Genomic DNA, 23073 nt, shown 5'->3' on the forward strand with positions numbered 1-23073 from the left:
CTTGCACAAAGACATCTTAACCACTGGAAATTGCCCTCTGAGGACTGACAGCTAGAAATTGATCTCAGATTAGATGAGCGTACCTCGTTCCCTGCTCTCCTTTGTCACTCCCAAGTTGGTGGATCTTTCCTTAAAACTCCACTAGAGATGAAAAAAGGGAAACTTTGCAGCTGGCTTTGGCATACTAATACCCTGGACTCATTAAATGAATGGGGGCCAGATTCCCCCGACTGAATGTGCACTGATGCCCTTTGAGTTTGCCGGGGCTAGAGGGTGTGCAGCACTTTCAAAGCCCTGACCGGCATATTGAACGCGTTTTAATAGAACCCTTTTGAGACTCCTGGTAGGATGCACAGTAACTCTTTGCCTTTAAGTTCCCGCGCCTCTCTGTGTGATCTCGTCAGATAGCCACTCTATTCTTGGATTCAGGCCTGAAGAGGGGGAAGGGACATTGCACGTTAAATGAGGCCAGAGGTGCCCATATCTCAGCAGAAGCCATTCTTTCCTGGAGATGTGAATCTTTGAGACATGGTGCTGAGCAAGCTTTGATGTAGGAAGGTGCTCGGCGTAAGACTGGAACAGGAGGCTTACAGGCCGACACTCAGTGGGATTCCCTCCTGGCCCCTCATTGGACAGTCGTCCATACAGTGTTGATTTAATCACTCTATTCTGCTATTCACCTAGACACTAAGGCTGCACTATAAAATAGATTCAGTCCCACATATGGCTATTAAGAATGTCATTGCCCATTTCATGTGAAGACACCACTGTGAATCACTCTATAATGTAAGCGAGCCGCAGGAATGGAGAGGGTCCAGTAAAAGGCTTTTATTGCCAAGGGTGGCAAAAGCTGAATTTGAAGGTGTACAGGGCAAAGAAAAAGGTATTGTTTTTGATGTCAATATATTGGCTCTTAAAATAATGGGCAGAATAGAATATTAATCTATGAATTTAGCATATTTGCCCAAGAGCAAAAAAGATGAATTGATAAGAAAAGAAAGCTGGTTGATTTGCATGACAAAATTTCCCTTTAGAGTACTAATACCTCATGATTACCAGTACTTCAAGTGATATATTTTCAGATAGGGAAAATGTATCGCAAAGGAAATTAAGATATTAAGCTGCAGATTTTTCTTAGCTTAAAGTATTTTTCTTCTTGTATTGTTGTTTGGTAACAGCAGGCTAAAAGCATGTATCTTTCTCTGCTCCGAGCTGAGAGGACATCGTGATATAATGATAATCTTGCTTTCAGTTCTGCTCTGTCATCTCCACTACAAGCTCTTGAACGCCATGAAACAGGAAAACATCGCCAACAATGATGAGATTATACACAGTCAGGAATGAGCTAGCAGGACTCGTCCCGGCGGGCTGACATACCCATTAAACCCAGCTAAATAAGACGAGTGAATACTGACAGGAAGATGCAGCGTCTGAGCCAGACAATGAGGCTCTAGCTGCTGAATGGAGTGAATAAACAGAAATCCAGTCGAGCTAAAAATGGCTGACTCAGGTGCGCAGCAGAGCGAGCATCACGTTTTTCGATTAGCCTACAATGCTTTGTCTCTCTCTCCCTCTGCCTCTTGATTTTAGCCTTTGCATGTGACAAAACAGCATCATATACCTCTTACAGAAACCCATGTTGGGCAGTCATTTAATTTTCATAGCTAGCTTTGACAGTAATGATTTCATGAAGCCTTTGATTTTAGCTCGATCACCATGGCTGCAACATCGCTGGATATCACGCCTCATTAGGGATTCCATACGCAGAGAGAATGCACTGCTGTAGCTAATACTTACATGCCTCCCACTCTAAAGTGTGGCAGTAATTTATTCTCGCCCCGGTGCTCATCATCCTGATGCAACTCACACAGTGACATGAATCCATCTCTGTGGTACCTGGCAACAAAGCAGGAGGAGGGGTAAAGGGAGGGGGATCACGTATTTTTGGTATCACAACCAGAGGAGAGAGGAACCGTTACTAGGCAGGTTAAGAACCTCCTTAATGCAATATAACCACCACTAGGACATCCTGCTCACACTAAAACCAGAGAAAGGAGGTACAAACTATTCACTGCCTGAGATGTGATCCAATATAAGCTATCTTCGTCTGCCAAAACTTTCTCAGAGTATGGCTCAAGCACTTCAAAGTTAAGTATTATATAGAGGGTACGATTCATTTGGCAGCTCATATTGTCCAGCTTCAAAAACCTAAAGCTAGCCAGAGACACACTGTGGGCTGTTTTCAGCTTCAGAGAAGAGAAAGAATTTGGCTTGAGCTTAGGCCGCCCATCCCCATCCAGAGATGGGCTCTTTTTCATCTTATCGTAGTCTTAGCGCATTGGTGTGGTGACTATGTGCTTCACAGGTGGGAGTCTGCCTCTGTCAAATAAGCCAGTTCACTAAGGACGGGATTTGCCGCTGTTATTTTTCTATTAGGGAAGAATTATGCTAAGCCTTTAGAGGCCATCTTTGTGTTGCTATGGCAGCCCATATTTCCTACCGGGTTGAGACCTTGAATGACTACAGTGCAAAGCCAAGTAGCCCCCAAACCCTTTGAGGATTAGAACCAGGGTCTCATAGTTATGCAAAACACCTCTGATATGATTGAACCTTGAATAGTTGAATGACAAAGTTTATTGAGATTGCCTCTCTTTTCAACTGATTATTGTCATTTGATTATTCCCAATCATTTGGCATGGCTTCAAATGCAGCTTTTCCAATGGCTATTGTTTAGGACAACACTATGAGCTTTTTCTCCCAAAATGTTCACAAAGCTCATATCTCTGGCTATTATATCAGAAAAACCAAGAATGCCATGATTCATGGTGGTAGAAATGTAATACAAATGCATTCATCTCAAACTGAATTACAGTTTAACACATTTTTATGTATTAGAGGAATGCAACTATTGTTTTTTATTGTTTGTTTCAAAAGTTTTAGATTCTTTAAAACGTACATTAACAGTTTGTATTCAAGCAAAGGCTTCATTGAGCTTGTTTTGTCTCCAAAGCCTAAAGCCACTATAAATCTTATAAACAAAGAAAAGCAGCAACAACTCAAATATAGACATCTGACAGCAGGGAATGGTTTTTTGCCAACTTCAACAACTAGATCATTAAAATGTTCAATTTTATGTAAATCAACATCTGATCTCTGCCTCACTAATTGAAGCAAATCAATAAGTTCATAACAAATGTGCTGCTCATTCTAAGTATGTCAATGTTAGCCACATTTGAGTATTTCTATCCCTGGATTTAGAGACAAGCCTTTATTATTCACAGCTGATTGGGAATTTCCTTCCTATAGCTCCCACAATGCTTTTCAGTTTGCTAACGGATGTTTTCTGAGTGGTTGTAACCATGACACATTTTTTTTTGCTGATGAAAGCAATTTCACAAACCACGGGTCAAATTTCATGTGCAGCCAAATCAATAGAAATAGTTTTTCCTTTTTGGATTTTGTCATAACGTTCCCAACTGCTTTGAGACCAGCCATCAAAGCCTCAACTCTATTCGCAGACATGTATAGACAGCTACTCAAAGCTGAGACGGAGATGAGGCTTTGAAAGTATGAGATTGACACTATTGTGGTCACAATGCACAACAGGAAACTACTTTGAAGAAGAAAGTGCTTTGAGTATCGGATTTCACTTTAGAATTTGTGGCCGAAGACGAGCTCAAGTATTAGATGTGTTGAATTGGCGTACATTAAACAACAAATCCAGACATGAGCACCATACTCCCCTTCTGTGAGTCTGGCCAAACACAAACCTGGGAAGGTCAAACGATTTGAAACCACAGATAAATATGACACAGTTTTTGTTCAATCTGAAATTTGCTTCAAACTGTCTCTTACAGGCTTGTGATGCAAAAAAAGTTGACAATATATTCATGCACAAGCCGTACTTTTTTCACTTCACAAAAATAAAGTGACGCTATCAGATCCATGTCTGGTTGGCAGTTTGGGAATTGATCAGTCTCAATCCCAAGCTGCATTCTTGTCAACTGGCAGGTCTGCTGAAGATGACACCTTTTCTGACAGTGCCTTGTCAAGGACTGCGCTTGAGTGAAATCCCCAGCCATGATGTTTGCTCACTGCCAAAATGATATCTATCATCTTATTTTTGACAAATTCGTCACACCCGTCCCTCAATCTAATTGGTCTTTGAGGTTCCTGTAAGACAAAGACTGCTAATCTTAGGGTTTGTGTTTGAACACCACTTGCCATTGAATACTTCTCAAGTCTTTGAGAGCTTGTGTTCAGCGAAGTTTTGAAAAACATGACAGTCACATTTTAGGTGCTCTGATGTCACACAGTCTTTTTGGCTTAAAAGTTCACTCAAAATGAGGTTTGGTCTACTTTGATGTGGGGTCTCTAGTGATGTGATTTTAGAATGCAATGTGCCTCTGCTGTTCTCTGTCACCCACTCCTGCTAAGAGTGACATGGGAGCTGCCAGAGCTGAGACTCTGCCTTTTATTCCCGGTGACTGGAAATTAAAGACTTGGGAAAGGTACATTCTGGCAGCACATGCGAGCAGAATGTTAAAACTTCTGCCAGTATTTACTCGAGAAAGCATATACTCTAAAGTCTAGATTTGAGTTGTGCTACATGTTTTTGTTTAGAGGAATAAATAGATTGTATTTTTTATAAATGTTAGGAGCATCTACTTCCTCAAATAGCATGCAAAACAAAGATGTCAAGCAACTATTACTACTGCATCTACTGATTCATTTACATCCAAGCTCACATGCTCCTCTGTTAAAGAGAAGAAACCCATGAATAGACATGCTGGGAGGTTTATTTATTACTATTCATTTAACCCCCCCCCCCCCCCCCCTCTGAAAAAACAACACCTTACAAATAATTTCCTGCTCGTTATGCAACCTTTTCTTTTTGAAGCAGATATTGTGAAGTTGCTGTTCTGTGAGGGGAAAAACGCTCCGTGATAAAGATCTAGTAATCTTGTTTTATGCTTATGACGGTGAGAGGAGATCCTCCGCCCCCCCGCGAGGCGCCGCTCACCTGAAGAAGCACCCGGAGCTCCACATGACTCCTGCCTGCTCACATCTCCGTGTCTTGAGAATTGGGATTTAGCGAGGATTAAAGCAGAATATTTCAATTTAGCGGAGGAATTTACCTGACAGTGCCAAAGTAATTACCCCTTCTGGAAAATGATGGGCACGGTAAAACAGTAAATCTAGGACTGTAATAAAAGTAATCAAACACAAAGTCGCACAGCCACAAATCTTGTTTTATTGCCTAAATAGTCAATAGGAGATTGAATTGAGAAAATGAACAAAACAGTGCTGTGTTCAGGGTAAAATGCAAAATACTGATTGAGTGTGAACTCTTCAAATAGGAGAGGAGCTCCTTTTGGATGTAGGCTAACTTAATAGGAAATATAAGAATATTTGTGTTGCGTTTAAGGAAACTACAATGAATGCAAAATAAATATATTTGATATGTATTTATAATCGCAGAAAAATGGAATGATTCATTGCTTGGTGTTCATTTTGCGTGAATGAATCATACAAATTATGTATAGCCTGTTAAATATGCCCACGTACAATATGTGTACTCAACGACCACAGAAAAAAAATCTAAAGATTACATTGAAATATTTATGACTATTATTTACTTGTTAAATCCTGTAAAATTGTGAACATATGCAGGATAATTATTAATGTAGTTTTAGATCATATATGCCCATCATAAAGGTGGAGAAAAAAACTAAGGCCAAACACATTTTGCATAAAATAAAGATTACTAACTATTATGGGCTGTACGCTTTAAAGAGTTCGCGTTTTAAGGGCGGATCTAGAGTTGTGTTGCAGAGGTCGTGGTACAAGTTGATGCTTTACGCATGAACGCTGATTTATAACAAAGCAAAAACAAGGTGCCCCTTATATTCAGGTTCTGGTGTATCCCGAAGCTTTATATTGGTGCTGCTTTTGCTCGCCTGTCTGATGGCTTCAGGTGCTGCACCGAGTTGGGTCAGTTTACTTGTTTTTGTAAAGAAAAAAAGGGCCTGGTCAATAATTTGGTCGTTATGCCAATAATGTCTGTCACTGTGCAGTCTTGTTAAGAACAAATACTCTTAAGTATGATTAACAGTCTAATATGATGTAGACTTTGTACAGTTCATGAAGTAGATTTGTCCAATCTTTCTGACATAAATGCCTCACTAAAATCTGAAATATAAATTGTTTATTTTAGGAAGTAACTTCATTGCACGGGTGCGATCACTGGAAAATAAGCAATAAGTGAAAGAGGCTGACGCCCCCTTTAAATTAAATCCTGTTGAGGCTCTTTCTGTTTAATATCACGTTATCTGCTTTGATTGCAGATCGGATTTTGTCTTTCATCCATGTAGAAGAGAGAGATAAAATAGTACATCTGTCCAGTCTGAAATGCAAGGAAGACGAGACAGAGGCCCTCTGTGGGTATATCCCATGTAAACAGGGGCCTGTGCATTGTGTAAATTAGGTGGATTAGCCCCTGCTTTTGTTGGACGTGGTGTGTACACACGGACACTCTTAAAGCCATTTTGGCCCTCACAACTTTAAGGAAGTCTTACATGCCCAAATCTTCAGCCGGAGATGATCTGAAGGGAGACTTCTTTTGAAGTCACTCAGCATTCCTCTGTGTTAGTTCAGGTTTTGTTTGGCGAAATGCAAAAACATTCAAATCAGTCGGAGCCTCCTGTGCAAAGAAGAATAGGAAAACAACGTCCTTCTCATTACAATAAGCCCGGGATTAGTTTAACAAACTACTGAACCGCAGACTGTGATGGAGACATTTAATTATCGAATCAAAAATAATCAACAGATGCCAGCATGATTGATTTTAGTGACATGGCGTTTAGGAAATGTGGCAATGTTCAATCTTACACAGCACAAATATAGTGCCAAAGCCAAACCAAGGCGTGTGCGTGTGAGTGCACGCATGCTGTATTATAAGGTGTAAATATAAACATTTGCACATATCTCTTAATAATTCCTATTTTAAACAATTACGCCACATCATTTTAGCGGCTTGTGTATTAGCCGTGGCTTATTAAAACGTCCCCACAACGTCTATATTTAGGCTATATCAATCATCCCAACATGATTCACCGAAATCATTTAAAAGAGGATGTGTGATGCTCACGCTGGCCCTTATCTCTGGCAGGTGGGTCTGAAGTGATTTTTTTTAAATAGTGTTTTAAGATTCTTTTTTATTATTATTTGGTGCACATTTGCGCAGATCGAAGAAAAGGATACATCGTATTTTTCATTAACCTGTGTCTGTTTAATTACTCTCTCCCCTTTCTGCTGCCTTGTTGCTGATAGGATATGCAACAGATATCTGCGAAGAAAGAGGACACTTTATTACATCGGGCACCAATTGATGTGGAATTGTCTTGCATGCAACAACCTATCGTTTTAGTTGCTAAAATAAAGCTGATTGGAAAACAGCCTTAATAAAGATGTTTTAATGACAAGCTGAGTTACACACATTAATCAGAAGGCCTTTAGGCCCAGAGTCCGGACGGGGTTTTCATCAGAATTCATCCACCTGTAGCCTCGAGTCTTTTCTTCAGTTTGCCTTCGCGAAAATGTAAAAATTAAAACTGTTTTCATGTGTAAGTGTTTTTTGTGTTTCTTCTGTCAACTATTTCGTTTAAGTTGTTTAGAATTTGTTAGGCTTATCATTTTCTGCATGTTATTTGAACCGGGCTGCTGCTTTATTTCGTTATGACTAATAATATGTTTATTAAATAACATAAAGGATAGACAAGTGTATTCAGATGCTCAAAAGTGTAATCAAAATGTGTTAAATATGTTCTTGTGTAATGTTTTCCCCATTCAACTATTACAGAGGGAGCAACTAATTTATGTTAATTATAATTACTTTATTCAAACTGTTGTTGCCATATGTCAATTTAGAAATCATCCTTTTCAATGACAGATAATTGTCCAAGGAGTAAACTATTATTAATATATTAAAATCATAATTATGATAAAACTAATATTTAGCAGCTACTGCTCTTCTGGAAAGGTTTTTGATTTTGAATCACCAAAACATTGTCGTGTTATAAATACATTTTATTTCAGACTTCAGATCGCGTGGAATGATTTTGCGTTGTTGTGTCTTTTTGTTTGAGAGTTGGCGCATTGACTTCAAAAGAGGGGATTAAACACTGAAAACTTCTCCAAAGGGGCAGAGCATTTTAGCGGGTCATCTCAGTTCCTGATATTTCATAACATGTTTTTTGTGTGTTTTTAAAATTAGTAAAAATATGACGCTCCTCATCACATTAGCTTGTTTTGAACTGAGTAGAGAGTGAATTGTTCAAATAATCCTTTCGCTGCATTATTCGATTTTTTTTCAGAAGGAATTAATCATACACTTAAATGTGTCGAATTAGTTGAATAATAAGAATATTGCATTTAGTTTCTGAAATTAGGAAAACAGTTTTTTAAACTGAATCCATGTTTATAAAGGTTTTTTAACAGGTGGTTATACAAAAGTAAATACCCCACCCCACCCCTTTCATGTTGTAGGAAGTCTTAATTAAATAACGTTTCCTTTGTGTTTTGTGAAAGGGAGAATGTCTCACCGTCTTCTCCACTGAGATATATATCCTCCTGTCCAACAATCAGAGGGGAATCATATTAATGCAGCCAATGCTGCAAAGTACAATGCAACATACTGTAAGTCACTGCTAAAAAAAGAAGGTGTAACTCTACAACGATGAATTCTAACTTCAGGCAAAAAGTAACATTTCAATCTGAGAACATCTTTTGATTTCATCCCATCAGGAAACCAAATAAATGTCCATGTCCATCCCCCTGTGAACATGGGATAAGGAGAAGGTAAATTAAACAGAATATTATAGAAAAACTATTTCCTGCCTTCCATCTGACACTCATGAGGAAGATAAGATGTTGTAATGAGCTTTAGAGAGTATTAACATTGTAAATGACACAGATGAAAGCTGTGGTAAATGCAGGGGAAGCTTTACGACAGGGGACAATGATACTTTGGAGTATTCTAGTGTGTAATAAACCATTAGATTGAACCGGACTAAGCTAATTTGCTGCTTTGCATCTTAATGGATTCTTTATTTAAAGACAGGGTCATTAAATTCATTAGTGTGGCGAGTGGTTATTACTACATGTCTAATTTTACAGTATACAGTATGTCTATGGAGTTAATTGTAGCTAATTGTGTGTGTACTGGAATGTTTGCTCTCATCATAGTTGTCTTTTTGTCTTTGCCTTCATGTGCACATGTGCCAATGTAAGTGTGTGCCCATATGTGGGTGTATGAGTGCTCCACTGTTACTCTGTGCCTGTGTGTGTGCCCATGTGTGTTGTATGCAGCCTATTAGTGGAGTTTAACCCCTGTGTTCAGGGAGTCACATCCCCTCAACACACCAGGCTCCATTCTTACTGCAGCACGTTAACATTTTACTCTCTTCCCTCCCCACCCACCCCCTTCACTTTTGTCCTAAGAGGGCAATTAAGGAAACAAACGTTTTCCCCAAGATAAGCTGGCTGCCAGCTTTGCATACTAATGCATTGCCAAGTGGTTACAAATAGTGAGTGCTCTAATTACCACCACTGTTTTCAATCAGAAATTGCTCAATTTCCCAGGATGAGGTCTCCATGGCTGGAGAAAAAAAGCACAACCTGACAGAGGCAAGAGACAATCATCTCTACGTGGAGTGTTGCTGATTTTGTCTGCCTTTGTGTGTGTGCTCATGTGCCTGTGTGTATGCACGTGTGTTGGTGCAAATAAACTCATCTGCTTGTGTGTGTGTAGACCCCGTCGCGACCCTCTCTATCACTGCTGCCCTTGACAAGTCAAGAAATGGATCCTGTCAGCCTCCACAGCATTTAGCACCACAATTATCCCCTTTTCACAGCCAGGCTGCATTAATGTAAACCACACCAGGCAGTAGTTGCCACTCAGTGATGAGCACGATGTGGTGCACTATCTCTGGGTGAGCAATTTGGTGCAATTTTGCTACTGTGTGATCATCAGTGCAAATCAGGCCCTGCTCATTTATTAAGCAATTTCTGTTGGGGAAAATTAGAAGGCAAGCTCTTTTAATTTGGCAGGAGAATGTAATATCTCTAAAAGCAACAATAAAGTATAATGTGTCCGACATCAAACAAAAAAAGAGATATAGAAGAGAGTTTAGCTCGCACCCACCCATAAGGGAGGTGCGTACCAATTACGGGAAGAATAGCCATCGTCATGCGGCCACCAGGAGACGGGGGCAGCACAGACTAAAGTGACAAGGACTCACTCCCTGGGTGTGAGAATGAGTCACTCAGGATGCGCACACAGGACCCATCCGTTGGCCTTAGCTGACCTTTAGCTCTGATGGTGCTTAATGGAGGGCTGGCCCTCGATCAATGCACCGGGAGATGGGGCTCCGCATCCCTGCCCTTTCACCGGGCCAGGAAGGGACGGATGCTTCCAGAAGCCACGCCGCTAAGCCATCGACCCTGCCACCTTCCCATCCTGTGGGTGACAGCTGCAGTGCCAATCGGCCTAGGGACGCCACGCTGCCCTGCCACAGAGGAAGGACTGCCAGGATTCTATATCTGTTCTGGTGGAAGGGAACGTTACTGATGATCTGCTTGTCAATGTCAGAACCCCATCAAATCCTTTGGTATGAAAATGTTGATTTGACGGCCTGCACCAGCACCAGTATTTATGGCATGCATAGCAAGATGAAAACTTGTCTATGTACAGATCTCCTAGGTATATTATTTTGTGTATTGTAAAATATGTTAGTGTTTTCAGCTCATAACGTTTTCCTAAGCTATTTCAATGTAGTTTTTCCCTTGCCATTGTATTGAGGTTTAAAAACAAAATCCACTTAACTGCTTACATTTAAGTTGTACGAAAAGCTGAAAACCTTTTGTCAGTAAAAAGTTTAAGTTACTATCAACAAAGCCAGACGCCTGTACAACCCATCAAAAATAAAAATAAATGCTGGAACTTCTCTTTGCATTTTGATCATTCTGGGCATTTGTTTTGCACTTAAAATGTTACCGTAGGGAATATGTTGCCTCGTGCAGCACCATGTAAGATGTGCCTGATGTTGTGCTTGGTGGTGTACTTTGTAACCCAGATGGTGCACCACTGTATATCTTTTATCAACCATTTTTTCAATAAACAATGCTTTCGTAGAAAACACAAAAGACATTTACTGTGCATTTTAATTGCATAGACTTCAATTCAAACATGTTAAGATATGCAAAACAATTGCAGATAAAACACTCATTCCATATGGAGCGAGAAGAGAAGACAAGAAGAGGTTTAGCACAGATTGTTCTTTTTTATTATCATTAACAGTAATGTGATTCTGAAGCCCCCCATGACCTCCTCACAGCAGCCCCTCATCTCAGAAGTCATTCATTAGAACAAACAGAAGGCAGGCAGAAAGACAGCGAGAAAGAGACATGGGGAGAGAGCAAAGTGTAAAATAAATTAGATTGTTCTTATTAGATGAACCACTTTGAGATGGCAAAGGAAATGAATGCTCGAGAAATTCAAAGCATATCTAACAGTACAGTGTTTGGAGATGAAGATGTCATGTGAAGCCCATGATCCAGTTGTTGGCCGAGTGCTAAGAGTGTAATCACAGTTACACTTATTGTCCATTTTTGGTTGTAGGGCCCACGGGGAGCCTAGAAAAAAAGGGTCAGAGCAATGTTTGGATTTAGATTGCAGCTGCAGTGTTTCTGTTCAACACCATGTGCTGATGCAGGCTGTGGTGAAACTAATCAAAAAGCTTCTTATGTCTTCTTCCTCTGATATAAATGGATTGTACAGTCCCTCATGATTTGGCCCAGTGTTTAGTGAATAAGATTTCTTACACTGGAGTGACAGTAAAGGCCACCTCTCTCAGTTTAGTTCCCCTGGTTCCTTTTTCATAAGGGCAGTGAGAAGGCGTTTCGTCATATCTGCCCCCCCCCCGGTGCTTCTTATCAGGCCTTTAATGGTTGAGCCCTATACATGTTAATGTATGAATGTATACATAGGTGAGGATAAAAATATGATACCGAGTGGTCAGAGGCTCTGTTGGGCTGGGGCGACAGGGGAGGGGGAGGAGAGGGGGGGATGAAGAGAGCCGTGTGGATCCTTGGAGTGGTGTGACAGACTCCCCAGCCTCCTGGTAGGATTTGTTGGAATGTGAGAGAGGAGGATTTTAGCACCAGGCGAGCCACGCCAGAGTGCTGCAGACTTCATGCCATCTGTCTCAGCCTCCATCCTCTCCTTGCCAAACTCATCAGACCTTTATTTCCTCTCCCTCTATCTCCTTCTCATCCCTGTTCACAAGAGTAGCGGACATACTGAGATCTGCTAATGTATTGGAGGAAAAAAAAATGGCTGGGCTTAATAAACAGATATAAAAAAACGCAATTGATTAATATGTATTCTTGGAGCTAATTGTCCGACAGCCCTCGTGGAGATAAAAATGTGTGTTCGATAGCCCTGCCATTTGTTACTTGACCAACATGGAAAGAGAGATGGAGATTCTCCTACCATAACAGGTCTGTTGATCAGTTAATCACGAAACATGTTTCAAGTGAGAGCCAAAAAGGTCACTTAATTTAATGCATCATTATACACCATTACCTTCACAAATCTTTCTGTATTATACTGTATTATGATATAAATGTCTTAAGACAATATAAATGAAATATAAGCCTCTTTGTTGATGTGGTTATTTTGTCAGTGAATTAAAAAATAAATGTGTGGATGCACTATACTTAGAGAATGTATCCAGTTACACCTGTTTTAGTTCTTAAAACGAATGTAGAATGTTAACAAAGGTAACAATTAATAACCAAAAACGTTCATGATATGCATTCTAAGCCATGATTAAATCAAAAGCAGATTTTCACATCAAATGGGTGTGTGATTTTGAGGTGTTTGGATAGGACTGATCTCTCACCCTCTCTCCCCGTGGGGGAGACTGGGGAGGTGAGGATCACAGAGACGAGCTGTACGGGCTCCATGTCCTTAACCTGTTCTGAGAAGGGCCATGGAGGGTGGAGGGAGTGGAAAGGAAATGTGCCCTCTGTCCGAAACAGAACACCAGGTGGCAGGAAGTGGGCTGGAGGCCTTTGAAGATGACCCCTGGTCTCTGCGCTGGGACGGACTCAGCCATCGATCGGGCCAGAAATGGCGGGGAGGGGAGCCAGGTGCCCCCAGAGAGCCCTGCAGACCACGCAATATTGGCAAGGACCCAGCCTCGCTGCCCCCAGTCATATCACTGCTCAGACAGCCAGAGTCTACTGGCTGCATCCTAACAAGCAGGCAAACACTGACAACAGTCTGGTGCACAACACGCTCAACAGGCATCATATGAGAACTATAGGAAGGAGTTACACTGAAGAACCGGTGGGTGTGCATACATGCTAGAATGTTATATATGACAAATTAAAGTCATGCAGGTCATATTATTATTATTAAAAAACACAACCACAGATTGCATTATGAATGCCTTTAGAGACTGCTGCAGGAGTTGCTGAAATAACACAAACAAAATCAAGATAGGGATATCAAAAAGGAACAGAGAGACAAATAAAACACAAGAGGGAAATTCATTTAGCAGATGTTTGTGCATAATGTGGACACACATGTGATTGTGGGCATAGGCTACTAAGTGATCCGGTAAATTGCAGACATGCTTGAAATTGTCAAAAGGAAAACATCACAATGAACAGCCAATGTGTGCTTTAGGGTACCTTTGCCTGCAACACTAATGCAACATATCTTGGGATAAAGCTGAAATAATAAGAAATGAGTGAGAAATGGTTATCCTAAGTAGGTTATAAATGTCTATGAATCAGGCAGCCCTTTAAGCTACAACAACACGACACTGTTTGAGCATTTGCATTTTGATCAGCTTTAGAAGAGGTGAGCGCTATCAGTTTCTGAGCGCCCATCCCTCTGTATCTCTCAGATGTTTACTGCAGCACACAACATGCAAGCAAAAACACACATGCACACACACTTAAATGTACAAACAGAAACTCTAATCCTGACCCCCCCACCCGCCCCCCTGCTCTTTCTCGCCCTGCTTTCCTCCCCGGGCGTGGAAATGAAAGCTGGGCTATTCGGAGAGGATGGCTTCAAGAAATAAAGACGTGTCTGATTTCTGCAGCAACCAATGGTGATGCAGCGCTCCATACTCTCTGCCCTCTGATAGGTCTGTGCCACTCTCTTCATCTGGAGGCCCATGTCATTCCCTCTAATCCCCCTCCCAAACACAAACAGGCCAATCCTGAGACAGGGCTCAGGGGCTGTGGAGTGAGGCAGAAGCTGAGACATGGTGGAAGGAGTGAGGGGTGTAGTTCAGGAGGAGAGAAAGGAGCACCAGTAGCTGATGTTGGTGTGAGAAAGACCCAGTCTGTTATTATTAATAAAGCATTAAAAAAGTGAGCACATCAAAGCATACAGGGGATATGCTATCACACATGAAAGTACTGCACTATGGCTTAATGTTTCCTAAGGCCTGTTATGGCGACGCTGCTTTGATTTGAAATGCATTGTGTGGAAAATGGATTTACAGGAGTGGGACGAGAAAGCTTGGAGTGGGTGCAGACCATAATTTAAAACCTGACCTCATAGGCTCTTCAAAGTATCAGTGAGTGTGGATATTTAGGACTTAGGTATAGTATGTGTGAGACATCTAGCACAGCTATAAAACAAATACATAAACATACAGTACATGTAAGGGTGGTGGAGAGAACTTGAGAAAACAGAACGAGCAATAACTGTCACACAGAAATGAAAAATACATGTCACATTTCGATTATAAGAAACTAATTTTTCAATTTTCCTTTATTCTTTCCTTTCCGAGCAAAGGGTGTCCGCACCTCATTATATTGCTCCTTCGATCAAGGCCTGCAGGTTGTGAGACATCTTTCTGATGGTTCCCCCGTGGCCAGGTAATTATCCTAATCTACCTTCCTCCTGTGCTCCAGCTCCTGTGCCACACTGGCTCAGACCACCTCTGTGTCTTCATTATCGGAGCTGGGGCTCATTAATGGCTCGACGGCCTCAGTGTGCAGGCTGCTGGCAGAGTGAAACCTTGTGTAAAGGAAAGGAAGAAGGAGAAGCAGGAGGAGGAGGAGAACAAGAATAAGAGGTTAGAAAAAATGAGACTCTAAAGAGCAAGGGGCTGCCCTGAAGGTTAACATCTCAATCATGAGGGACAATACTCTCTAGTCCAACGGCTTTGGCTTCTTAAAAGTCATCGCTTGCTGATGGAGGATGAGGCTATAGGGCATAACGTTGTCAAAGAGGAAGCCAGGGGAAAGCCAAAGAGATTTCTGCAGGGCATAATGACCATGAAGCATGTGTGTTTGTGACAAGTTGCCGTGTCCATGTGCACGTCTCTTACACACCCCCACCTTGCTTGTTTCAAACAGCTCTAACCTCACAACATACAGAAGGACTGGGGGTGGAAAATCAGTTTCACTATCTTTTTTTCTGACAAATGACACCCTGACAGTTGGAAAAAATGTTGGGGTCCCTGAACAGATTTCTCAGTTACAAAAATAAAATGTGTTGGATTAGACAAAGACAGACATTTTATATTCTACTTTTGAACCCCAATGAGAGCACTGACAAATGCCACCCCACCCCCACTCCGTCTGTGCCATGATTGTTTTTTCTCTCCAGAAATGTCATATAGTTAAGAGGTGGTAATTCTATATGGCACAAACAGACACTGACGTCTTCCAAGTGTGTACATAGCATATAGGCTGACACAGATTGAGATGGTGTAACATGTCCTTGCCTCACTCTAAATAGCCATGAAAGCTTTGCTCACTCTTTACATGAGATTCAAGTGGAAACGTTTCTCGAAAATGGATAAGGAACTCAAATACAGTGCCCTAGGGGACGAGAAACATATATATTTTGAGGTTAAGGTTACTGCAGACCTCAGTGATGTGAGAAAATCTGTAACACTCATGTTTCTGTGTAGGTGTAGAACTCAGAAAACGCCAGGAATGCAGAAAACGGCATGTATAAACAGCATTTTAAAATGTCCAAGAGTTGGCGTTAACTTATTCAGTTTGGAAAGAGAACCCGCCAACATATCATACGTTTAATGCATATTTATAAAATGCTGATTGATGAGGCATGTTAACATGTTTGAGTGTGCTTAGGCCTTGACTACAGGGAAAAACACTTCTGAAGTAAATGAAAAACTGAATTACAGCTGGCGAAGCCATGGTCCACACTCACATTATACTACATTATAAAAGTGTAGATGGGTTTGTACCGGTCAAATTATCAAAATTCATCCTATGCACTATCACCATCCAACATCATAATTATTAAACTGTGCTCTTTAGTAGTCTGATGGTAGCGCAACCGGGATAAAATAATCTGCAAAAACGACATGTTACGTTATACAGGACTGCAGAAACAAGATTGCAAGATTACTACTCTCAAGTACGATGATGTAATGAGGTTTTTATAGTCTGTGATAGTAACAGTAGTGCAGGGAGTGGGTTTTGAGCTAAAGGTTCAGTATATAAATTACAAAATAAAATATTGGTTTAATTGGTCTGGGTTTTTAAATATCTATTTCTGGGATTTTTGCCTCCACCCTCCGGAAAATGTCTTCAATATAAAGTAGTTCCAAATAATATATTTCCCATTGAGATTGCAGATTACACAGAGTAACTAGTTAACCCTTCAAAAAAACACATTGCTTTATACTAGTTTAAAAAGTTTTCAAATGTCATTAATGTTTTAACACCTGATGAAAATAACAAAATCTCATTGCATGACAATGGCATTATTTCAATTTTTGTAAATTCACTTTTTAAAAAGGCAGCTCAGGTACTGTGTATCACTATCCAGACTGCTCATGCGGTCTATAAGCCAGAAATCTGGTACAAACGATAGTGTGTGGGTGTATTAAGAGCTGTTGTAAAATCTGAAATGTTGTGCTTTTTCCCTTGCTATTAGTCCTGCTTAGCATTGTCCTTAATGCTGCTATGCTGGTGGCTGAAAATTATATAGATACACAAATATAAAATATCAAGATCAACGAGAAAAAAAAACATGTTTGTATTCACACTTTACTAATATATACATGCAGATAACATGACCTTGTATCCTGGTGTAAGTATTGACTTACATTAGTGATACAGAAGTTATATGAGGCTCTATTACTCACATTGCCACAGAAGCTTCGGAGCATTGCCAACATCGTCTATGCACCCTTGAATAAAGTAGTTTTCAGAGACAACCTTATTTAAAATAATATTGTTGTCACTTAAATACATCCCATATCATCAAAAATAAATTTACAGCATCTTTACATCTTTGGTATTTTCATTTAAAAAAAGGTCTGTATTTCCCATGTGAGTAACAAAAGGACGTTCCCTCAGAGGTAGGTAAATACAGTATTTAAAAAAATCTGAGCTAGAAATTTGGTACATTGACAGAATGTCTTTGATTGAACATTCAGTAGAAACAGCCTCACCCACTTGCTACAGTGAGGCTACATATTGAAATGTTTCCAGTAAAGTACCTTTCAGGACACCTATATTTGGTAAGCATATAAACGGATAAATGAGAGTGAAGGTAAACGCGTATGCTTCAGGCTCAGGAGGATATTAATACTTTTCCGCCCGACAGCGTCAGATGGCACATGCAGTTATATCAGTGGGGCACAACTCTGTGTGGGGTTTGGTGCAGACAAGCATGAAGACATGCTTTATTTTTTGTCATAGGTAATGTGATGATACGTGATGCTACAACAACCTTTTCGCAAAGGATTCAGAATCAGAAACATGCTATAAATAAATATATGCTAAAATGGATTCCGATGGGTTTATGGGAGAGGGAGAAAAAAACTTCACTGTTTATTTTTTCTCCCCACAAAAAGTCTTTGAGTAAGAAGAAAGTTCTTGAAGGTGAAAGGTAGAAGCAAACCTTTTAATGGCCTTACCAGGTCCCAAGACTGCATGAAAGTTAAGGTACTGTTTATCGGTGCAGTTCAGTCTCTGTGTAGTAGATCACAACCCTTTGTTTATCATCCTGTGTCATGCTGCTAACAGCATAGCTTTCTGCCTGAGGTCTAGTGCTGAGCAATGCGACGATGTAGCAGGGATAGAGTGAGGTAATGAATGTAAAGTGTATGCAGGGGAGGATACAGGCAGTTAAAGTCAGCGGTAGGACAGTTTCTTCCTCCACAGAGAACAAGCCAAACCGTAGTCACTTTTATAAAAGGATAATGAAGGAATATAAAACCTGCTGTTCTGTAGCTTTGCTTTGACAAAACCAAAATAGGATCCAGGACGAGTGTCTCACAAACAAGCATCTGTGTAGCAGATGAAATAAGTTGTGGTTTTCTCTCTAAAGCCTGCTCAAAATACATGAAAATAGCACTCATACTGAATATAGATGTCAGGGCAAATGTTTTGCTCTATTTTGATTAATTGCATTGTGTGGGTTTATACAAATCTTTACAGAGATGTCATATTTTAACCGCAGCTGACATTTTGCACAAAAAGAAAATCAGCAGGAGTACAGAACAAAGCCAAAATAGCATATGTTCATCATTAAAATATGTGTGAAAGTTCTTTCTTGCCTTGGTAATAATAGTTTTACTAGATAATCTTAACTCAATGGCCATTTACCAGTTTTCACTGAATTTTTAAATGCATCTATGAGATTTAAAAATAAATATTTCTGAAATTGCATACTGTAGTTGGTGAATGGAACGTGCCCTTCACTGCCCTTTTGTCTGTTGTTTTGTTAAACTTTTATACAATTACAACATTAGAATAACGTGTATAATACAGAATATTGAATAGTAGTGGTGAATAGTAAACTAAGTAAATGTACTCAATTACAGTAATTACTTAATAACAGTAATTGTACTTCACTTGATTAAATCTATTGTTGCAACTTTATTGAGGGAAATATAATCTGTATGAAGGATGCTGGACATGATTTAGTATGCAATTGAGTATTTTATGCGGTACCTTTACGTCTGTAAAGGCTGTGAATATATCTTGAACACTGAGAATATGGAATGAATCTTTGCTGAAACCCTTACTTTAATTAGTGAATATTGTTCTCATTATCAATAGCTGTGTCTGCCACTGCTGCTCTGTATACATTGCTTAACCTGGTCATTGCAAGTCGAAGTCAATATGTACAACGTTACTATTGACAATATTTTCTTATTATAAAAATGCAATTATACCTAAGAGTGGGAGATGACCTATTCACAACAAATTAAACTTATTTATTCCATGTTCCTTTTAGAAGCTGCAGAAGTGTGAAAATAATGTGAATAAAACGTACTCTGATCCCCATCTTAAGCAGTTTGCAAGGTGTGCTTTTAGCTTTACCGAGGAGTGTTAGTCAAAGAATGGGAGAGCATTAAAACATGCCAATAGAGCAGCATTAGTCAACAGCCTAAGTCAATACACCCCACTGGGCTGCATGCCTTTCTACAAACACAAGCAATCGCTTAAGAAGGCCTCGGCACTAGATAGGAACATCAATTACAGTAAATTACACCAAAACAGTGTGAAACACTTCAATTTGTTAAATCTCCTGAGCTGTCTGAGCTGTCTTGGATGAAAGCAGAGCAGAGCTGGAGTAAGAAAACATCTTATAGCCCTAGCATACAGTGCATTGCCCTATCTATCTGTGGTCTTGTTTATGCATTGAATGAGAGAGTTCTTTTTTATTTTGGTACATGAGACTTACTTAGAAAGCAAACATGCTCAAAATATTTCACTCTGTGTGCAGCCTGCTTTTTAAACGTAGAATTCAAAATAAGCACAATTTGTTGCAGCTACATATTTGATACAAATACACATTAGCTGCAATGTGTGCCTGTATTTCTGTTGCCAATGGGCATTTTGGGATACAAGTTGTACTTTCAGATTGGACCAAGATCATAGAGTTGAAAACACATGCAAAGGCAGTGTTAAAAGCCCTTTATGTGTTTATTAAGACTTTTACTTCAAAGTCATGCAACACAGGTTTATAAATCCTACATTGGCTACACTGAGACAATAGAAACAGGATAAAAAACTATCTAGGTTTACACACTCACAAATGACAGCCTTCTTAAAGGTAGCAACTACGCTCACAAATGTAAACGTCCAATTTAGACAAAACTTTTTAGTCCTTCAATGACTTCCCTTGCTATGGTTGATTATCCGGGTGGGGTGTTGGTTGCTGGGGACAGATGAAGATTTGGCTGTTTCAGGGAACATTTTGGGAGGAGGGCGGGGGGGCTGGAGTAAATGAAAGACAAATGCGAGTAGTGCCCACTCAGCTATTTTCCCAGTCAAGATCAAAGGCACGCCGGACTGGCCGCTCCACGGGAAACTTGAGATGGGTCCTGCCTTTGTTTGCTGTTGCTAGGAGACCTGCACAAGCCTGAAAGTGTTTGCAGTGGGGTACAACATCAAAACCATTTCCAATATACATTTTTAAGACAGCCATGTATTTGTGTCCTGGGCTTTCAATTTACTGAGTTAAGTGAAAACCCTAACAAATAATGAGCCATCCCTCTGTTTGCCATGGAATACATTTCTTAGTGTTTGTTTAAAAAAGAGGAGCTGTTGCAGACAATTAGACATGTACACACAGAAAGGGCTCTTGTAAGTGTAAACACTGCTTACTACAAGTGTTATGGATAGTATGGAAGCATCACTATATCAACTAAATTACACCAAACAAACATAAAAGTAAGATTATTACAGTTTTTTGGCCCAGTGCAAGATCCGGAAACTGCAAACACAACTTAAATGTAGTTTGATAAATTAATAAGCTTACGTAGGTTTCGGCTTCCCAAGAAAGCTAATTATGTTGCTGTTATCTGTAAATGGGCCCCATGATAGTAAGGGTGGCTAGACATGTGTCACAGAGAACTCATTACATATCATTAGTTCAACACTCCAATAATGTCTAGACCTGCTGAGCAGAAGATAATGACTTGGCCCCTGATATTTGCAGGACTATTGTCTACCAAGCAAAGCACCACCAGGAGGATAGGTTCACATGCTTGAGAGCCGCATGGAAACGAATAAAGCTATACAATAACTTAAGGTACACACATTTTTTAATTGTATTTAAACTGCAGTGAATGCAGCAAAGCAAAGTAAAAAACAGCATGTGTTTGTTTTTTTTATAATATGGGACTAACAGTCCTACTATGTGTATACATGATGCCTTTGTCTAATTCTGGGGAAATAGAAATGTATATTTCCTGTTTGCCTGATTAATTGTATCTCTACCTCACCCATTAAATAACAATGTCAGAGTAAGTTGACATTAATCTATTTTTATTCAATTTAAATTAAAAATGCACATTTTTAGTGTATACTGGCTAAATCTTGTAATCAAGCAGTGATAGTTGAGGTCAACAGAGGGCAGATTTATAGATCTATACATAGTCTATGGAATCTGTCAATCTGGGACACATAAAAACTGCAATCGCCACAAAAGTGACCTTCGTGTCTGGAGCTATAAAGATTAGACTGGTGCTGTGTCTGCCTTGTGTTTTCACTACTTGAGCCAACTGGCACAGCGCTGGCGTCCTCTCCCCGGCTCCCACTCTGCCATAATGACAATGGCAACCAGCAACCGCATGGCATGTAAAAATAACAAAGCAAGCCAAAGGATATTTGGAAGATATAAAAATAATACAACACAATTGATCAATCGCTCTGTAAAGAAAACCTAGTCTTTGGCATTGCTAAGCGTTTTGCAGGATATCAGCCTTTTCATCCATGTTAAAAAGAGATGTGCTTTAAATGGCTTTACAAGAGGCATTTTCTTCAACAGGGAAGAATAAATTAGGTTATTTGAGGATTCTTAGTTTGTGTCCTCTGAAGAGCTGAATTCTTTCTCACCAGCAAGAACAAAAAAATTGCCTATATTGAATGTGCCACAGGCTTATCTGCTGTGTCCTGCCTTAACCTGCTACAGTCAGGAACTGTGGGTGCTAGTGCAGCTCCAGCTGAGGAAAAGGCAGTGTACAGCAGATAGACTCAACACCCATTTATTTCACAATTTCAGAAAAAGTAAAGAATTATCCTGCTTTATTTTCTTCAGCTGAGGAAGAGTGAATTGTCTCTTCCCATGACTACAACCAGAGATCCATCCCTGCATTGCATCACTGCCACCAAATCCCACATCAGCAGTCTAAATACACTTTGGTGTGAAAAGCTGCTGCTTTAACTGAGTGTCCTGCAGATTAATGACTGCTGAGTACAAGTCTGTAAGAGTGTAATTAATTTTTGACTGAGAACGACTTTGTTCATTTGGCTGCCACCTGCCTCTCAGTAGTACAAATACTTCCCTACAGTTATCAACACAGACTCGTATTTAGATTTGTTTGCCAAATCTTTGGCTACAATCAGACTTCACTGCCAACAGGCGGCTATTCGGGAGGGTTGAAAAAAATGTTGATTACAAAATTATATAAATCAGAAACCTATTGTTCTTTAGATTTCCTTCTTTGAGAGTGCAATATCGCTATTAATAAATCATCTATGAGAGAATATATGAATTATGTAAACGTATGCAGCCAGAAGTTTTAAGATATAATAAAACACAGTAGGCAAGCTTAAAAGTGTGAATTGTAAAAATATGGCACTTTAATCCTGGGGCCTGATTTCATGATGGTTTTAATCTCAATTTGTGGTTCATTTAGATTTGATTAATAACTAAAGTGGTCCTTACACGGTGAAGATGTTTCAAATGATGTTTTTTATTTGAGATAAAGAGGGGAATATATATGTGTTTAAACAAAGAGCTTCTGTTTATTCCTGTGTCTGTTTACTAAAATCTACTACAAGTTAACAATGAATAATCCACTCTATATTAGTTTTGTGCTCCTTCAAAGCCCTGACAGGTTTGAATGATAAGTTAGCACAGTAGCCAGAACGCTTCCCGAAACAGTTCACCTCTGTTTTGGAGATGACTGCTGCCTGAACTCTGAACTCTGTTCCCCACTGAGACAATAAAACGGCTTGATCACTATAGGACTAAGGCCG

The 23073-nt window shown here is 39.9% G+C and overlaps 1 protein-coding gene and 1 long non-coding RNA gene across 4 annotated transcripts in view; one reads left to right on the plus strand and one right to left on the minus strand.

Moving 5' to 3' along the window:
- LOC307031985 (uncharacterized protein) overlaps positions 1-23073 on the plus strand; it is a 115024-nt gene that overhangs the window by 11897 nt on the left and 80054 nt on the right. The window lies entirely within an intron of this gene.
- LOC307031986 overlaps positions 1149-23073 on the minus strand; it is a 45755-nt gene continuing 23830 nt past the window's right edge. For both annotated transcript variants that reach the window (XR_013806135.1, XR_013806136.1), the window contains exon 5: positions 1149-15109. This is a non-coding gene — a long non-coding RNA (uncharacterized lncRNA). The remainder of the gene's footprint in view (positions 15110-23073) is intronic.

The sequence above is a fragment of the Notothenia rossii genome, assembly GCF_949606895.1.
Source record: "Notothenia rossii genome assembly, chromosome: 3".
Taxonomy (NCBI): Eukaryota; Metazoa; Chordata; class Actinopteri; order Perciformes; family Nototheniidae; genus Notothenia; species Notothenia rossii.